This window comes from Tursiops truncatus, chromosome 14, assembly GCF_011762595.2.
Source record: "Tursiops truncatus isolate mTurTru1 chromosome 14, mTurTru1.mat.Y, whole genome shotgun sequence".
Lineage (NCBI taxonomy): Eukaryota > Metazoa > Chordata > Mammalia > Artiodactyla > Delphinidae > Tursiops > Tursiops truncatus.
Genome location: NC_047047.1, coordinates 51,253,546 through 51,270,605, shown reverse-complemented (window position 1 = coordinate 51,270,605; position 17,060 = coordinate 51,253,546). Strand labels below are relative to the sequence as shown.

Here is a 17,060-nt window from a genome sequence, read left to right as displayed (position 1 = left end):
CGCGTACCGCAAAAAAAAAAAAAAAAAAAAAAAAAAAAAGAATCCAGCTGTCCTGTATTAAGCTCACAGTAAAGAAACTTGTACAAATAGAAAACAATGCCACTATAGTGGTAGATATAACCCACATTGATAAAAGCTCTTTGGGGTCATCATAGTTCTTAAGAGCATAAAAAGGACTTGAGATCAAAAAGTTTGAGAACTACAGGTCTGGAAAGACAGAGCTAGGACACGGCCCAAGGAGGGCTGCCCTGGGTGGGGAGGGGATGGAGGACACACTGTGAGAAGCCTCTCTGCCAAACGCCATCAGAGGCCTGGCTGCCTGGGAAAGGGGTGGTTAAAAAAGAGCAAGTGAGAGGAAGGGCCTACCGTCTAACTGTCACTTTCTTTACAGCTGTGCACACAATGCATCTCTGAGGGTTTGCCCTTTCTGCGTCTGTGTGCAGATAGGTTCCCCATGCACAAACGTTAGCTGGTGTGAGCACACATGTGCACAGGTGCATCTGTGCGAGCATGTGTAGAAGTTGTCGTGTGTGTGCCTATACCTGTGTGCGTTGCCTGTTTAAGCAGGGGTGTGCCTGGGGCCCCTGGGAGTGGGCAGGGCCTGGCCAGCAGGCCCAGGGACACCCTGCGAAAGGAGAAGGGGCAGTGGAGGGTTGGGTGGCATGATCGCCACCACCATGGCTGTGTGTCCCTGTAACGCCCTCTGTCCTCAGCCTCCGCTTTCAGCACGACTCTCAAATATTATCATCTTCTATGGGAACTTCCTGATCAGCTTCCTGTTGTTCTTGGACTTTTCTTTTTTAGTTAGATTTTTTTTTATGTTGTAATTCTTTCATCTACCTTTTTATTTTGCCCGGGGAGGCACTGTGGTCCCCAGCTACCTCTGAGAGGGGGGAGAAAATAACCTGCCAGGGCAGGCCAGCTGCTTGGCTGGAGTTAAAAGCGCCCAGGAGTTGGGACTGGGGAATCAGCTCCTCTTTCCATCAACATAAACTAATCCTTCTAACCCCCCAGCTGATTTTGTAGAAGATGTTCAGAGTGAGGGGTGGTGGGAGGGAAAGAGGCCTGAAGGGGAGTGGAATCGGCCCCCCCAAAATTTGTGTCTTCGGCACCAGGATCACGTTGAGCTGATTAGTTTGAGAAACAGAGATATGGGAGGAGTTGTAAAAACAGAGTAGAAGTTACTCTTTGGTAGGGAAATTTATAGGAAATCTCCCTTTGCGAGGGTGTCCACTGTCAGTTCTCAGAAGAGAGCCTTTACCAGAGAGAGATTTTCCCACCTGAGAAACTGCAGAGCAGGGCAAACTTAGTTTTCCTTCCATTTCCCCTCTCACCTTCCCGGATTGCCTCCTCCCTGCAAAAAGCCCCAGGCCCCTGCCCCTTTCCTTAGCTCAGGATGGTATATAAGCCTCGACTGTCCGTGCCGTGAGTCTCCTATGTTTGTGGGGCTCCTGTGCGTAGGTACCAGTACAATTAAAGTGTTTCTTCTCCTGTTAATCCGTCTAACATCAGTGTCATTCCTAGACCAGTCACAGAAACCTGAAGGGTAGAAGGGAGAAGGTTCCCGCCCCTGCAGCCTCGGGGCAGACTTCTCGGAGGGTCAGGGAGGGCCCGGCTAGGGCAGTGCCCCAGGTTTGCAGAGTCCAGTGATTCAGCACTTCTGCCCTCCGCCCGCTTTTCCTGCCACCTCTGAAGCGGCAGAAGGGAGTGCAGCTAGCGAAGAATTCAGACAGCGGCTAGGCCCGGCCTCACCTCTAGGCGGCCCCCTCCCCCAAATGGAGGGACCTCTGCACAGACTTGCCTGTGCCCTCGCTGGCCCTCTGCTCGTGCCCTTCCTTTCCCAGCCACCCGCCACTGAATCAGAGTCTTCTTTCAAGTTGCCTTCAGAAGGCCTTCGGGAAGCCTTCCCTGGCACTCCCAGGCCAAGGGGAGAGCTTTGTCCACAGTGCCCCTCCCCTGGGACCCCCTCCTCAGGACTCCCATCACCTGCCCCAGTAGCCAGTCCGGCGGTTGAACCATCCTTGTTCTAACCCTCTGGATTTCCTGTGTGCGCCAGTGGGTCTCCAGTTGCCACAGGGCCCTCCCCTGAGACTCCAGCGCAGTCCCCTGGGTTTTGAGCCTATTCCTCTTTTCTCCCCACTTTTCCTCTAGATGCTCCCAAGGGTGGGTCCCAGTCTGGTTTTCTCGCTGTTACTTGTCTGGGCTGTGAGCTGGCACAACTGGTCCTGACTAAGGATTTGTTTTTCTTGTTGTTTACTCTCCCAGTGCGTTGATTCAACAAACTCACCCATATTCAACTGGTAATAGCTGATGTGCTCCCCGCAACCCCAACAAAGAGGTGACCCTTTTAGCTGGAGATAAAACCTAACCCAAAGGAATAAATCTGACTGTGGAATTCCAGGCACCTTGGAGGAGATGGGGGGTGGCTGCCTCTTTCCCTCCTGCTTAAGGCTGAAGCCAGCTGCAAGAGATCAAAGCCAGGCCACTCCGCTTTTCTTGCCTGCCTAGAAAGGGAAACCAGTCTCCTCCACCCCGCAAGGTGGCCCGAGAGGCCCCCACATAAATGGGAAGCGGCGTTGTCATTTCCAAGTATCATTCAAGTAAAAATGTGAATTCTTGAGCTCCACCCCTCAACCTGTGAAGTCAGATCTGAGGGTGGAGGGTTTTAAAGGTGATCTGGTGCACAACCAGGGCTGTGAAACTGTCCTCCTGTGGACAGGGTGTCCTGACTTCTAGCTGAGTGACTGCCATGGTAGGTGCCCCATAAACGCTCGAAGAATTGAATGAGAGGCAGGGAGGAGCAGTGCAAGGAGCACGGGTTCTGAGCTCTGCCACTTTCTATGGGACACTGGGCAAGTTTCTTGCATAGGCCAAGTAGAGACACACCCCTGCCTCACAGGGTTGCTGGGAGGGCAGCGATGCCAAACGTTCCTAGGATGGTCCCTCACGGGACACAGGGGAGTCTCCAAGAACGGTGTGCAAAGAGAAACCTCTGCGCCTGTCTTCAGGACCTAGGGAGGGCCAGCAGCCACCATTTCTAAGTGTGTTTCCTCCCCAGCTTTGGCCTAAGGGGGCTCCTTGGAACTGTTATTTATGTGACCCACCAAGATTGCTCCTCTGGGCCCATCCCAAGCAAGCAGCATGCCTGGAATCTATTGTTTATGAGCAGGGATAAGAGGACAGGACACCACTTGCTGGTTAAACCATCTCCTCTAGAGCTTATCTCTGCCTGGGATGTTCCAAACAGCCAGCCCAGACGCTTCTGCCCCTGAGGCTGCTGCCCTCTGAAGCCACCGCAGCCTGAAGAGGGGGTCTGGGCTGTGAGCCTGTGACCCACACCACCTCCAAGAAGTTTCCCTTCCTCCCTACTGTCTCCCTCTGGACCCACTGGAGGGGATCATCCCCCCCAAACCAGCTCAACTTCCACCATCTGCCTTCATTTATGTTGATAAAGACCTTATCACCTCAGGCCTCCAAACCCCCAAGCCAAGGAATCAAGAGAGTATTTTTTTTCTTTTTTGTGGTGCGCGGGCCTCTCACTGTTGTCGCCTCTCCCGTTGCGGAGCACAGTCTCTGGACACGCAGGCTCAGCGGCCATGGCTCACGGGCCCAGCCGCTCCGCGGCATGTGGGATCTTCCCAGACCGGGGCACAAACCCGAGTCCCCTGCATCGGCAGGCGGACTCCCAACCACTGTGTCACCAGGGAAGCCCTCCTGGGCCCAGTTTTATCCAATCCTCTTCTGTTCCTTCTTTCCCAAGCCCGTGCATTGGACCTCCATCACCTGAAACCCACCTTTAGCAAGCTCCACTATGTTTTCAACCTCTTTGTCCCTTCAGGCCCTCCTAGAATTCTGCCTGTCCCCTGCAGCCCTCTCAGGTGGAGGCAGGTTTCCACAGGTCTAAAACTGGGGTGGGTGTTTTCCTTGCTCTCCACTGACATTCCCAAGCCTTTTTATTCCTTCCTTCAAAATCCCATCTCCTGCGGCACTGAATCCATCTCACCAATATTGTCTGCCATCGTGGTCCGTCTGCTGACCTCCCGGCTCTTCCCCTCATTCACTGAAGACTCTAATTCCTGGCTCACTGTTTCTCATTCCTGCCCTCATTCTAAGAGGCTTTAACATCCATGTGGTACCACATCTAACACGCTGATCTCCCCATTCCCTGCCCCTCTTGGCGCCAGCTCCAACTCAGCCACCACCCTCACCCCTATGGTCACCCCATCCCTATTCAACACCGGCAACTACAGCACCTCTGAAATTCAACTACAAGCCTCACACCCTCACCACAACCTTCTAGGCCAAAGTGCACCTACTTTTATATCCCCTCAAGGAGTCTTCGACTGCCAATCCACTGAGCCCATCACTTTTCCACTATCATTCTTCTTTTGTCTTCCCATTCCTCTCTACCTAGCTTAGATTCCATCATTGCTGTACCTTTCAAGCACTGTCAGCTTCCTTGGGACTTAGTGTTACTTGTCTGGCAAAATCCCAAACTTGCTTAAATCCAACAATTTCACTGAGCTTACCCCTGAGCAGCTGAAAATTGGTTGAGAAAATTCACAAACTCTGACTCACAAATTTCTCTTTATGTTCATGACCACAAACACGGTAGGCGTTTAACTCTTCCTGGGAATCCTTGGATGGTACCCAAATAGGTTTGTTCCCTCACTCTAGAAAATGATTAGTTAATTACCTTCCCCTCTCACCAAACCCCTGACAACTTCTTCCTATCCCGCCACTTACAGCTGATGACTTTGCCTATTGGTTCATGGAGAAAATAAAAGCCATTAGTCAAAGAATTCCTTATCTTCCCACCTTCAAATCTACCACGGTAAAGACAACTAGGACAATTTGTATAGAGTTCATTGTAGTGGACAGTCATGATTTGTCTGGTTTACCAGCAAACCTATAGCTTCCATATTAGATATAATGATTGCTATAGGTTTTTGAAAGCTGTCTCTTTTCATATTACTTTCTAATATTAGTTTGCTATGAGGTCTGGTTTGTTTGTCTGTTTTACCAGGAGTGAGTGTTGGATTTCATTAAATATGTTTTCTATATTGACTGATAGAACTATATGGTATATAGTGACCATAGACAAATGAGTAAGAAATAACTGTAAATCACTGGAATTTGAGGTGTTATTTGTTGCGCGGCACTATCACAGCAAAATCTGACTAATGTGCTTGGCCACAACCTGCTGTATGTGGGATCTTAATTTTCCAACCAGGGATGGAACCCATGGCCCCTGCAATGGAAGCCCAGAGTCTTAACCACTGGACCACCAGAGAAGTCCCTTTCTTCTCTTTCTATTGTCTGAAACAAATTGTATATTTTCTGTTCTTTGGAACAGCTTCCTTATGAAGCCATTTGGGCCTGGTATCTCTTGAGAGAAGGAGGCTTTTGTTACTGATTCACCTTCTTTTAGTCTCATTGGCTTATTTATTTATTTAAAAACTTTTCTTCATGAATCAATTATTACTATTTATATTGTTCTAGAAATGAATTCAAGTTTTCCATTTATTTAGCATTTTTTATTCTTTCTAATATGTGCATTCAATACTATAAATTTCCCTCAAAGCAGTGCTTTCACTGCATCACACAAATTTTGATATCTGGGTTTTCATTTTCATTGAGTTCAAAATATTTTAAAATTTCCCTTGAGATTTCTTCTTTGACTCGTGCTATGTAAAGGTGTGTTGTTTATTCTCTACGTAATTGGGGATTTTCCAGTTATCTTTCTGTTATTGATTTCTAGTTTAATTCCATTGTGGTTTGAGAGTAGACAAAACATTATATGATTTCTATTCTTTTCAGTTTGTTAAGTTGTGCTTTATGGTGCAGTATATGGTCTACCTTGGTGAATGTTCCATGTGAGCTTGAGAAGAATGTGTATTCTGTTGTTGGATAAAGTACTCTATAGATGTCCATTATATCCAGTTGCTTGATGGTGTTGTTGAGTTCAACTGTGTCCTACTGATCTTCTGCCTGCTGGTTCTGTCCATTTCTGATAGAGGGGTATCAAAATCTTCAGCTATGACAGTGGATTCTCCCATTTCTCTTCGCCATTCTATTAATTTTTGCCTTACATCATTTGTTACTCTGTTTTTAGGTGCAGGCACATTAAGGATTGTTATTGTTCTTGGAGAGTTGACCCCTTTATCATTATGTAATGCCCTTCTCTATCCCTGATAACTTTCCTTGCTTTGAAGTGTGCTCTCTCTGAAGGTAATATAGCTACTCCTGTTCTCTTTTGATTAGCGTTAGCAAGGTATATTTTTCTCCATCCATTTATTATTAATTTGTATGTATCTTTGTATTTTAAATGGGTTTCTTTTGGACAACATATAGTTGTCCAAACAACATAGATTCATATTTTTTGATCCACTCTGACAATCTTTGTCTTTTGATTGATGCATGTATATCATTAATGTTCAAAGTGAATATTGCTATAGTTGGATTAATATCTGTCATATTTGTTACTATTTTCTATTTGTTGCCTTTGTTCTTTTTCCCTATTTTTATCTTCTATTCATTTTCTGCCTTCTGTGCTTTTAATTGAGCATTTTATATTATTTTATTTTCTCTCCCTTTTTAGCACACATTTTTTTGTGTGCATGCTTTTTTGTAGTTGTTGCCCTAGAGTTTGCAATATACATTTACAATTAATCCAATTCCACTTTTAAATAACACTATACTGCTTCACAGGTAGTATGAGAACCATGTTATAACATAACATGTTATAAAAAATAGCGCTATTTTCTCCTTCCCATCCCCTGTATCATTGCTATTATTCATTTCATTTATGTTTAAGCATATATGAGTAACATATACATTATACATACTATATATAATTTTATTTTGAACAAAGTGTTATCTGTTAGTTCAATTAAGAATGAGAAAAATGTAAGTTTTTATTTTACTTTCACTTATTTCTTCTTCAGTGCACTTCCTTTCTTTCTGTAGGTCAGAGTTTCTGACCTATATTCTTTTTCTCTGATATTTACTATGAAAACCTGGTCAAGCTCCTGGAAGTAAAATTTACGAAAGGGTGGGATCACCCCATGACTGAGCCCCCCCGGATTTTTTAACCCTCAAACTTGTCTGCACTGAGACTCTAGCAATTTGTTCGTTACAGTTCACGTTTTCCTACCCCAGCGTTGGGTCTCATTATGTTTCCATTCATGAGTCTCTATTCCGGTAAGCAGAGACTCCCTGTATTCTCTTGTCTGTCCTTCTAATCTGTGGGCAGTGGTTTGCCCTGTGCCCTCACCTCTCTAATGTATCCAACAAGGATTGGTTTGTGGTTAGGATTGAGTGTCAATTTCCAAGCTCCTTACATGCAAAACAGGACACCAGAAGTGGCAATCTCTATTTTTAAAAGTTTTTTATATAGATGAGGCATTCACAAGGCTTACAAATCAAAAGGTATAAGAGTTATATGGTAAGACTTCCCCTCTGATGATGAAGTAGACGTCTCCAACCTACCCTCCTGCTGAGAACAGCTGAAGAAGTAAGATAATATTTTTAAAAACTATCTTAGAAACATCAAAGAATTTGACAAATACTAAAGAACTGTTGGGAGACAAGGACAACCCAGAGAGTTAAGACAAGCCACTTTAAGCCATGTTTGCCTTGAGATAATATACCTGGGTAAACAGCTATAAAGACAACCTGAACTCCTAGTTGCCTCATGAAGTCAGGAGAAGGGGACAAAAGTCAGAGCCAAGAGCTTATCAGGAGTTATCAGGAGCTCTGCTTAAAGCACTCTTCACTGTGTCTTCAGGGTAGAATAAACCAGAAATAATTCAGCTCTGGCACCAGCTTGCAGCCCTCCTTCCCATTATCTGGAGGTTAGGGTATCTCAAGTCTTTAACTTGGATTAAGGTGGTCCTTGACAGGATCAACAAGCAAAGATCCATTGTATAGGAGGATAGCATCATTCTAGGAGTAAAACTGTTCCTCAAAATAATTTTTACATACAGTCTACGAGTCTTTGATAAAAGAAATAATCAGGTGTACAAGGAAACGAGTGAATGAAAACTTAAAGAAACAACAGACAACAGAAATAGACCATCCATCTCAAGAAGTCAGGAAAAGAATGGCAAGGTAACACAATGAAAGTAGAAGGGAGAAAGAATAAGAATCAGAGCGGGAATTAATGAAATAGAAAACAAACATGCCAAAGAGAAGAGTTAAAAACTTAGAAGTGGAAAGATTAATCTTTGGAAAGATTAATAAAGATAATAAGCCTCTAGCTAGGCCAATCAAGAACAAAAGATAAAAGCATACATAACAAATGTTATAAATTAAAAAGGGCGCATCGTTGCATATTCTGTAGACATTATAAAAATAATAAAGTGATACTGTGAAAATTTTTTCACTACATTTGAAAATTATACAAACTAAATTCCTAGAAAAATATAGCTTACTTAAAGAAAAATAGAAATTCTGAACAATCATAGAATTATAAAATAAATTGAATCAGCAGTTTAAAATCTTTCCACAGAAGAGACTCCAAACTGTGGATGTCACTGGTGAGTTCTACCTAACATCTAAGGAATGAATAATTGCAATCTTATAGATACGTCTGAAAAACACGAAGAGTATATACTCTCCATCTTATTTTGTGAGACTAACAAAATCTTGATATCCAGGTAAGATAAACGTAGTTGGAAAAAGAAAATTACAGGAAATACAGATGCAAAAGTCCTGCACAAAATAAAAGCAATCTGGACCCAGCTGCATATATCAAATAAATATGTCAAACAATTTGGCTTATACTAGTAATGTGAGATTGATTTAACCCAGAGTTTTTCAGCCTGGGCACTATTGCCACTTGGAGCTGGATAATTCTTTGTTGTGGGGAACCAACCTGTTCATTGTAGAACGTTTAGCAGCATCATTGGCCTGTTGTCACTACATACGAGTAGCACCACCACCCCCATTTCTGACAAGCAAAAATGTCTCTTGTAAAATTGTCCATGGTTGAAAACTAACATTACAAAATCAATCAATATAATTCATCATGTTAATAATTACAAGCCAAACTCATATAATAATTTTGATAGATGCATAAAAATGTTTGTTAAAAGTAAACATCAGTTATGATAAAAAAAAAAAACACCTAACAAGTGAGGCAGGAAAGAGGCAGATACAACACTTCAAAGACATAGATCTCCTATTTTTTTTTTAAACAATCAGAAATGTATTGGTTCAGGTAACTGGGAGGCTCAAGAGGTGATATAACATTAGTACTGGCTAGATTCCATGCCTCCAGCAGTTCATCAAGACACTACCTTTCTACTGGCTCTGCTTTTGTTCTATTGACTTCATTTTCGAGCAGGCTCTCTCCACACAGTTTGGGGTGGATACCAGCAGCTCCAAGCTTTTACCTTCTGTGGGTTGAGTAATCACTCACTATGTGATAGTTCCAGCAAAGTCCTGGAAATGAGTCTCATTGATCAGGTCTGAATCATCCTTTGAGCTGGAGTCAGGGGAGGGAGAAAGCCCTGCAACCCACAAAGATGGTTCCCCAGAGGAGAAGAGATATTCTTTCATCAGAAGAAGAAATGCTGAACAAGTGAAACGATAGATGTCTAGTATAGAGACTTTTCAAACTGTATCCCATGAATGAGAACAGCCTAGTTTATGTGGCCAGGAGTTCAGGAGCTGAATGGTTCTAGCTCTGGGTTTCTTGTGGGGATATTGCCTAGGGTTGTAGTTTTCTTAAGGTTTGACTATAGCTGGAGAATCTGCTTCCAAGGTGACTCCCTGATAGGATAGGCAAGTTTGTGGTCTTTGTTGGTTGAAGGTTTCAGTTCCTCACCATGTGAGCTTCTCCACAGGGTAGCTTGAGTGTCTTCTTGAGATGACAGCTGGTTTTCACTAAGCAAGTGATCCAAGATACCAAGGAAAAGGCTGAAATGTCTTTCATGACTGGCTTTGGATATCATCCCTCATCACTTCTACAATATCCAGCAGGTCACACAAGTCATCCCTTTCAGTTTTGGAGGGACTAAACAAGAGCATGAATACCAGGAGATGATGATCAATGAGAAGGGGCAAACATAATCAAATAACTAATAGAAGAAAATTCCCTAGATAGGAAGCTCATGAGAGTCTAGATTAAAGGGCTCTTCAAGTTTGTAGCACAATGGATTAAAATAGACCATCTCCAATGCATATCATGAAATTTCAGAATAGTGAACATCAAAGAGAAAATCTCCCAAGATTCTGGAAAGGAAGAAAAAATATGTCACATATAAACATTTAGAATCAGAATGACTTCATAATCCTCAAAAGCATGTTTGTAAGACAAAATATAATAGTGTTTTCAAAATTCTATTAAACTATTTTAAATATAGCATTTTATACCCAAGACAAACCATCAATCAAGTTTTAATGTAAAATAGAGACATTTTTAGATATTCAAGTTTAAAAAATTGTCTCCCACCCACCCTTTCTCAGAAACTTTGGGAAAACAGAAGATCCAGGAAGCAAGGGATTCAATACAAGGAAAAGGAGAAGGAAATCCCCAAAATGATGGAGAAAGGAATTCCAAGAACAACAGCTGTGTGCCAAGTGCAGAGGGCAAAAGAGACTGACTTAAACAGATCAGAGAACTCAGAATGTTGTTCCATGAGAATATTAAATCTATAGAACACAAAATGTGTTTGAACATAATAAGGGATTTACACAACTGGGAGAGAGTTTGAAGTCGAGTTTGCCAAAAAGTAAAATAATAGGAAAATAAAGCAAGTATTAATTCCAGAGAAAACAAGACACTAGGTAGGAAAAGGTAAAGCAATCAAAGTTTACTTTATGTCTCAGCTGGAACTGGCATTTACAAACTCACAAAAAATGTAAACACAGAATAGTGACCTGACTAAATTATAATGTAACTATATTGGGAAGACAGAAGAATGAAAAGTGTGATGGGGCAGGCCAGGGGTTTAAAAAGAGCTAAATCCTCATTTTCCATAGTGGGAAATCAACAGGTAATATCTAGAACTGAAAAATCAATAAACAGCATTATAAGAATGTTACTCAGAAATGTGGAAGTAAATACCACGTGAATTAACTAAAGTTGTTTGAAACTAGTTGCTTCTGGGAAGCAGCAATTCATGGAAGGTATGGGGGTAGAGGTGCTAATTTTCATAATAAGCTTTGTATAACTAGTGTAATCTTCCAAATATGTTCATGTAAATTTAATCAAAATAAAATTAATAGAAAGGATTCTGAGAAGATGGGAGAGTGGGGAGCACCAGGAATCTGTCTCCCCACCTGGACAACAATTGCACTGGCAGGATCTGCCTGATGTGACTATTTTGGAACTCTGGAGTCTATTGAAGGCATGCGAATTCCAGGAAAAGGTTGAACAGTAAATTACTGTTAATTTCAGTCAAGTTCAACTCTTAGGGCTATTGCAGTGGCCCATCCCCCACTCCCAGCCCCATGGCAGGCAGCAGAACACATATTCCAGGAGAAGCCTGCATGCAGCATGTGAGAACCAGGGTGAGAAAAAAAAGACTGTGTCCTCCAGATATCAGGGTTCTGTGCCCCATAGCTGACTGCTGCTTCTGATCATGGAAGTGCAGACAAAGAGGCTGCCACCCATTGTCGTTGCATCTCCTCCCATTGTTGCAAGCCCCTCTCCCTCCAACTGAAGTTACTTCCAGGAGATTTGAAGGGCTGACATCCTCTTTTTCCTCCCTTCCATTTTTCTCTTTTCCCCTCTTGGGCGCCAGAGACATTAAAGACTATGATATTAAAAAGCAACTTTGGGGGCTTCCCTGGTGGCGCAGTGGTTGGGAGTCCGCCTGCCGATGCAGGGGACACGGGTTCGTGCCCCGGTCCGGGAAGATCCCACATGCCGCGGAGTGGCTGGGCCCGTGAGCCATGGCCACTGAGCCTGCGCGTCCGGAGCCTGTGCTCTGCAACAGCAGAGGCCACAACAGTGAGAGGCCCAGGTACTGCAAAAGAGAAAAAAAAAAAAAAGCAACTTCGTAAATGAGAAAACTTAGAAAGTGACCACACATGCACAGGGAAAGGTGAAGGCTCAGGAGAGACCTGAGAGGACCTTAAGTTTATACCTCAGGCAGATCCCTGGCACAGAGACAGCCTGCAGTTGCTTAAAAAAGAAAAACAACAAACAAAAATAATAATTAAAAGTGGCAAACTCTGGAGAAGGGGGCAGAATATGATTTCCAGAGTTATCACATTATTTGAATCAAATGTCCAATTTTCAACAAAAAAATCACAAGGCATACAAAGAAACAGAAAAGTATAGCCTATTCAAAGGGAAAACATTAAAAATCAACAGAAACCATCCCTGAAAAAGACCTAGAGGCAGATCTACTAGACAAAGACTTTAAAACAACCAACTTAAAGATACTTCAAGAACCAAAGGGATATTTGAAGAAAGTCAAGAAAACAATGTGTGAACAAAATAGAAATATCAATAAAGAGATAGAAAACCTTAAAAGGGTTTTTTAAAATTTGGACTTAGGTGCTGGTCTTGGGATGGAGCTCAGGGCTAGTCTTAGGGTACAAAATGTTTGAGACATTGTTATTGAGGCATAGGATTAGGTTCAGCTCTGGGTATAAGGACCTTAAGGTAAGAGAAGTCTTGGAAGGCTGGTCCTGAGGCACCTGTGCCTGGGTCCCTACCCTTGGAGCTGCTGCTAGAGGTTCCAGGAGACGGGTTACAGTGCACGAAATTGCAGAAGCCACCATAGATACCTTCCCTCATCTGCCGACAGCATGGCTCCCAGAAGTCAGTGACAGGAGACAGCTTGGCATGAACAGTCTGGCTGTTGAACCAATGGTTATCGAGTTCAGCCATTCCCTGAGCTGCATCCCCCTCATGCCAGAATTTGACATAGACATTGCCCACAAGACGGCCCCTCAGATGGTCACTGAACTCCCTCAGCTTTTATTTATCTGGGAATGTCTCGATTTCTCCTTCACTTTTGAAGGACAGTTTTGCTGGATATAGAGGTCTTGGTTGACAGGAGGGGTGGAAACCCCCTTAATATTCAAAGAGATACATAAATACAAAAGGGAGAAAAGATAAGACCTAGAGGAAAATAGACAAAGAATATGAATAGACATTACAGAAACAGAAAAAAGAAATGTAATCCTCAGTAGACACATGAAGAAATGCTCCATTTCATTCCTAATTAAAGAAATGCAAATTAAAGCAATGCCATGCTGATTTTCGTAGCATATTGGCACAAAGTTGTACTCATCATTGGTGAAGGTGGGTGTAGATCAGCAGGAGATGGGGCAGTATTTGTTGAAGGCTAACTTGGAAATATCTATGAAAATGTATAATGCACCTGCTCTTTGAGCATCACCTCTTCTGGGAGTTTATTCTTCATACATAGGTCACAAGTACACATTCTGTATTCAAAGGTGTTCACTGGAAATCACACAGATGTTTCTCAGTGCAGGACTAGCTAGACAAATAATGATACATCCTTCTCATGGTATCTTAGTCTATTCGGGCTGCTGTAAGAGAATACCGTAGACTGGGTGGCTTATAAGGAACAGAAATTTATCTTCACAAATTTGGAGGTTGAGCAGTCCGAAGTCAAGGCACCGGCAGATTTGGCGTCTGGTGAGAGCTTGCTTCCTGGTTCACAGACAGTCTTCTCTCTGGGTCCTCACATAGCAGAAGGGGTGAGGGAGCTCTCTGGGGGTCTCTTTCATAAGGACACTTGTCCCATTCATCAGGTTTCCACCCTCATGACCTGATCCACCTCACAAAGGCCCCACATCCAAATACCATCACATTGGGGATTAGGTTTCAACACGTGAATTTTGGAGGGACGCAAACATTCCGTCCATATAAGCACACGCAATACTCTGCACCATTAAGAAGAGAGACTGCTCTGTATGTGCTCATACCAAAGAGGGCAAGATACTTTAATATAAAAAAAAGTTTCTAGCAGTATTTGTAGTGTGAGTCCATTGTATGACAAATGGAGAGAAGTAATGTGTGTAATGATCTCGCCCCTACTTGATGGTCATTAGAAAGTACTTAGCTACCTTCTCTAATGTAAGCTGTCAAACTAAGCAGCTTTTGATTGTGATTCAAAACACAATACAAAATTCATTTGATAATGAGGCTCACTTGGCTGCAGAGGTCATGTCTAATCTTGACTACATTTTTGTGTGATGTACATCAGCTTTGCTGTCCTCATTCATCGACTTGATGATGAAATAGAATACGTTTGAACTTAAAAAAATAAATTCCTAGAACATTCCCATGTGCTTTTAGATGTTTTGTATGTTTCACCTATTGGGCTTTCTTTTCTTTCTTTTTAACCATGCTTTCTTTAAAAAAAATAAAAAAGTATGTAGCTCTTTAGCTTAAAAAAAAAAAAAACCTAGAAAATAATATCTCCCATTTCTTTTCCCAGCTGGCCTGGATTTCCCTGACCCAATAAGACCTCAGCAGATTTATCCTGGACTAGAATTCAGGAGACCTGGGTGCCGATCCTGGCTCAGCTCTTCACTAGCTGTGTGACCTTGAGTAGATCCTTTAGCCTTTCTTAGTTCTTTTTCTCAGCTGTCACATGGGGCACAGTACCTTTCTTATCTACCGCATGGGATGATTTTGACGTGTAAATGAAATGATAGGCATACAAACTCATAATTTGTAAAGACGACAAAAGTGAAAGGGCTTTTGTTTTGATAACGAGGGGATCCTCTCAAGAGGTTACATATTTCTATTTTCTGGTTTCCCCAGAAGGGAGGCAAGCCTGGGTATCTATTCAATTAACCTAGAGTGCCTTTTCTGGACCAGGCACCATGCCAGGGGCTGGTGATCCGGAGTCAAATGTGATGCAATTATTGCTCTCAAAGAATTCAGTTTGGTAGAGGATGCAGCTAATAATTGCCGTAAGATGTGAGAAATGCAATAGAATGGTTAGAGATGAAGACTGGTGGGACAACTCTCTGATTGGGAAGGCATCACTGAAACGGTGACATTTGGGTTGATTCTTAACGAATGTGTTAGATTTTGCCAGGCGAAGAACTGACTGCTTACCTGGTTGAACCCAGGCAGTGCCCAACCTTGGACCAATTTCTGACCCATCTTTATCAAACTTTCCCTGTGCTGTGTTGTAGTACACATTACTGCCACATTAATCGCATTGAATGACTCACGGTTTACAGAATTCTGAAATGTCGTGGGTATAAAACCAGAGATTATTTGTATGCTCAGAATAGTTGTATAAATCATTAATGAATTCAATAGCCTTTTCATACTAATTAGGACTTGTTGGGCTTTTTGGATAACACAGTTAATTACCAGTCGATACTGATAATCACTACCAAGCTGATATTTCAAGATTAAATTAGTTTCATTTCCTGAAAAAAAAAAATCAGAAACTTGCTCTCAACTGCCCGTCCTATTGGAAAATATTTGTGAAAAGATGTTAACCACAGGTTAGGTGTGTTTCCCTCCCAGGAATATATGCATTGGGTCCAGAGGGTGATACGAGTCCCTACACACAAAGGAATCATAATAATGTTTTAGTTTTACAGCTTACATTAGGGGAAGGACCGACGTACTTTCTATTGGCTGCCAATTTGTGCAAAATATTTACAAACATTACTTTTCTTCATTGTCACAACTCTGTTTTCTCTCTTATTATAGGTAAGGGAACAGGATCACCCGGCTAGTTAGTGGTAGAGTCAGATTCAAACTCTGGGCTATCATCTTGCACGTCCTTTGGCAATGCTGGGAAATGGGCAAGAAACGAATATTACCCCTCTTTAGGATGGGAAATCGGGACTTGGAAAGCTTTGCTGGGGACCCGCAGCTAGGCTTCCAGACTCTGGCTCCATTGGGGGCTGTTACCTTGCTGTCAGGGTCAGAGCCCTCACAGGCAGTGGAGGAGATCCTCTGGGGTAAGGCTGTCTCCTTGGCGCTTCTCAAATCTCATCTCGGGGAATAGCTGCCCCTGGGTCCAGGTGTTAGGTCTGCCCTGGTTGGGCCTGGGACCCTGCTGTTCTGGAAAGTTCTTTGGAAGAAGATACCTTTCCTTGTCTGTCTTCGCCACGAGGTGGGCTGGGCGCCGTCTACCAGAGTCTTCCCCAGGTTAACGCTCTTCCTGCCCTTGTTCAAGGAAATGACAGGGACAGTGGAGGAGAGTGAACCCCCTTGGCTTGAGACAATATTTGGGGTGATAAAGAATAGCTTCCTCTTTGATGGACTGCTCGGGTTCGTTCACTGAGAATGGACCCTTTGTGGGGTTGCAGAGAGGAGTAACTGAGGAGCTAGAATGGTGCCTTGCCAGGATGACGTCACGTCTGAATACGCATCACCTCCTGACCTCTTGCGATGCGGTCCTCAGACCCACCGAATCTTTCCTTTCTCTGTCCAGCTGTCTCCCTTGGTCTCTGCCTCTGTCCTCTCTCTCCGTGTATCTCTGTCTGTCTGTCCCGGCTCTCTCTTCCTCGCTCCCTTTTCCCCTCCCTCTCTCCCTCTGTCCTTCTCCCTCCCTTTTCCCTGCCTTCTCTTTCCGTCCACAACCCTTTACCTTGTCTCCCACTTCGCCTGCCTCATGCAGACCTACACACGTTTCGGATTCCTTGTTCTCCCTGAAGAGATTCTCTAATCACTTCTGTTAAAAAGTAGACGAGTTGCACTCTTCAGATGCTGAGAAAAAACCAGTCATCTTAATTTAACCTTTTTTTCGGCCCACTGGCCTGTGGCTAAAGCAAAAATAGGTCTCCCCGCTTCTGGCACACACACCGCCCTCCCCAAGCTGTGAGCCAGCCCAGTTGGCAGATACGCTGCAGGGGCCAGAATCCTGTTACCAAACACATGGCCAGGGCCAGAGCTCCAAGTCCAGTCAGGCCTCCTAGCCAAGGCCGTGCATCGGCCTGGGGCCGGGGGGGGGCAGAGGGCACGGAGGCTCCTGCCCATCTGGCCCTCAGGCTGTGGCGGGTGCCGGTTAGCTGCCTGCTTCCCTTCCCCAGTGGGGCTGCAAGAGGCGTTCGGCTGGAGCCCTGCCCCCTCTCAGCTTGTCACCATGCCG

The 17,060-nt window shown here is 43.6% G+C and overlaps 1 protein-coding gene across 2 annotated transcripts in view; it reads left to right on the top strand.

Annotated features, from left to right (window-relative positions):
* PRKCE (protein kinase C epsilon) overlaps positions 1–17,060 on the top strand; it is a 683,788-nt gene that overhangs the window by 547,719 nt on the left and 119,009 nt on the right. The window lies entirely within an intron of this gene.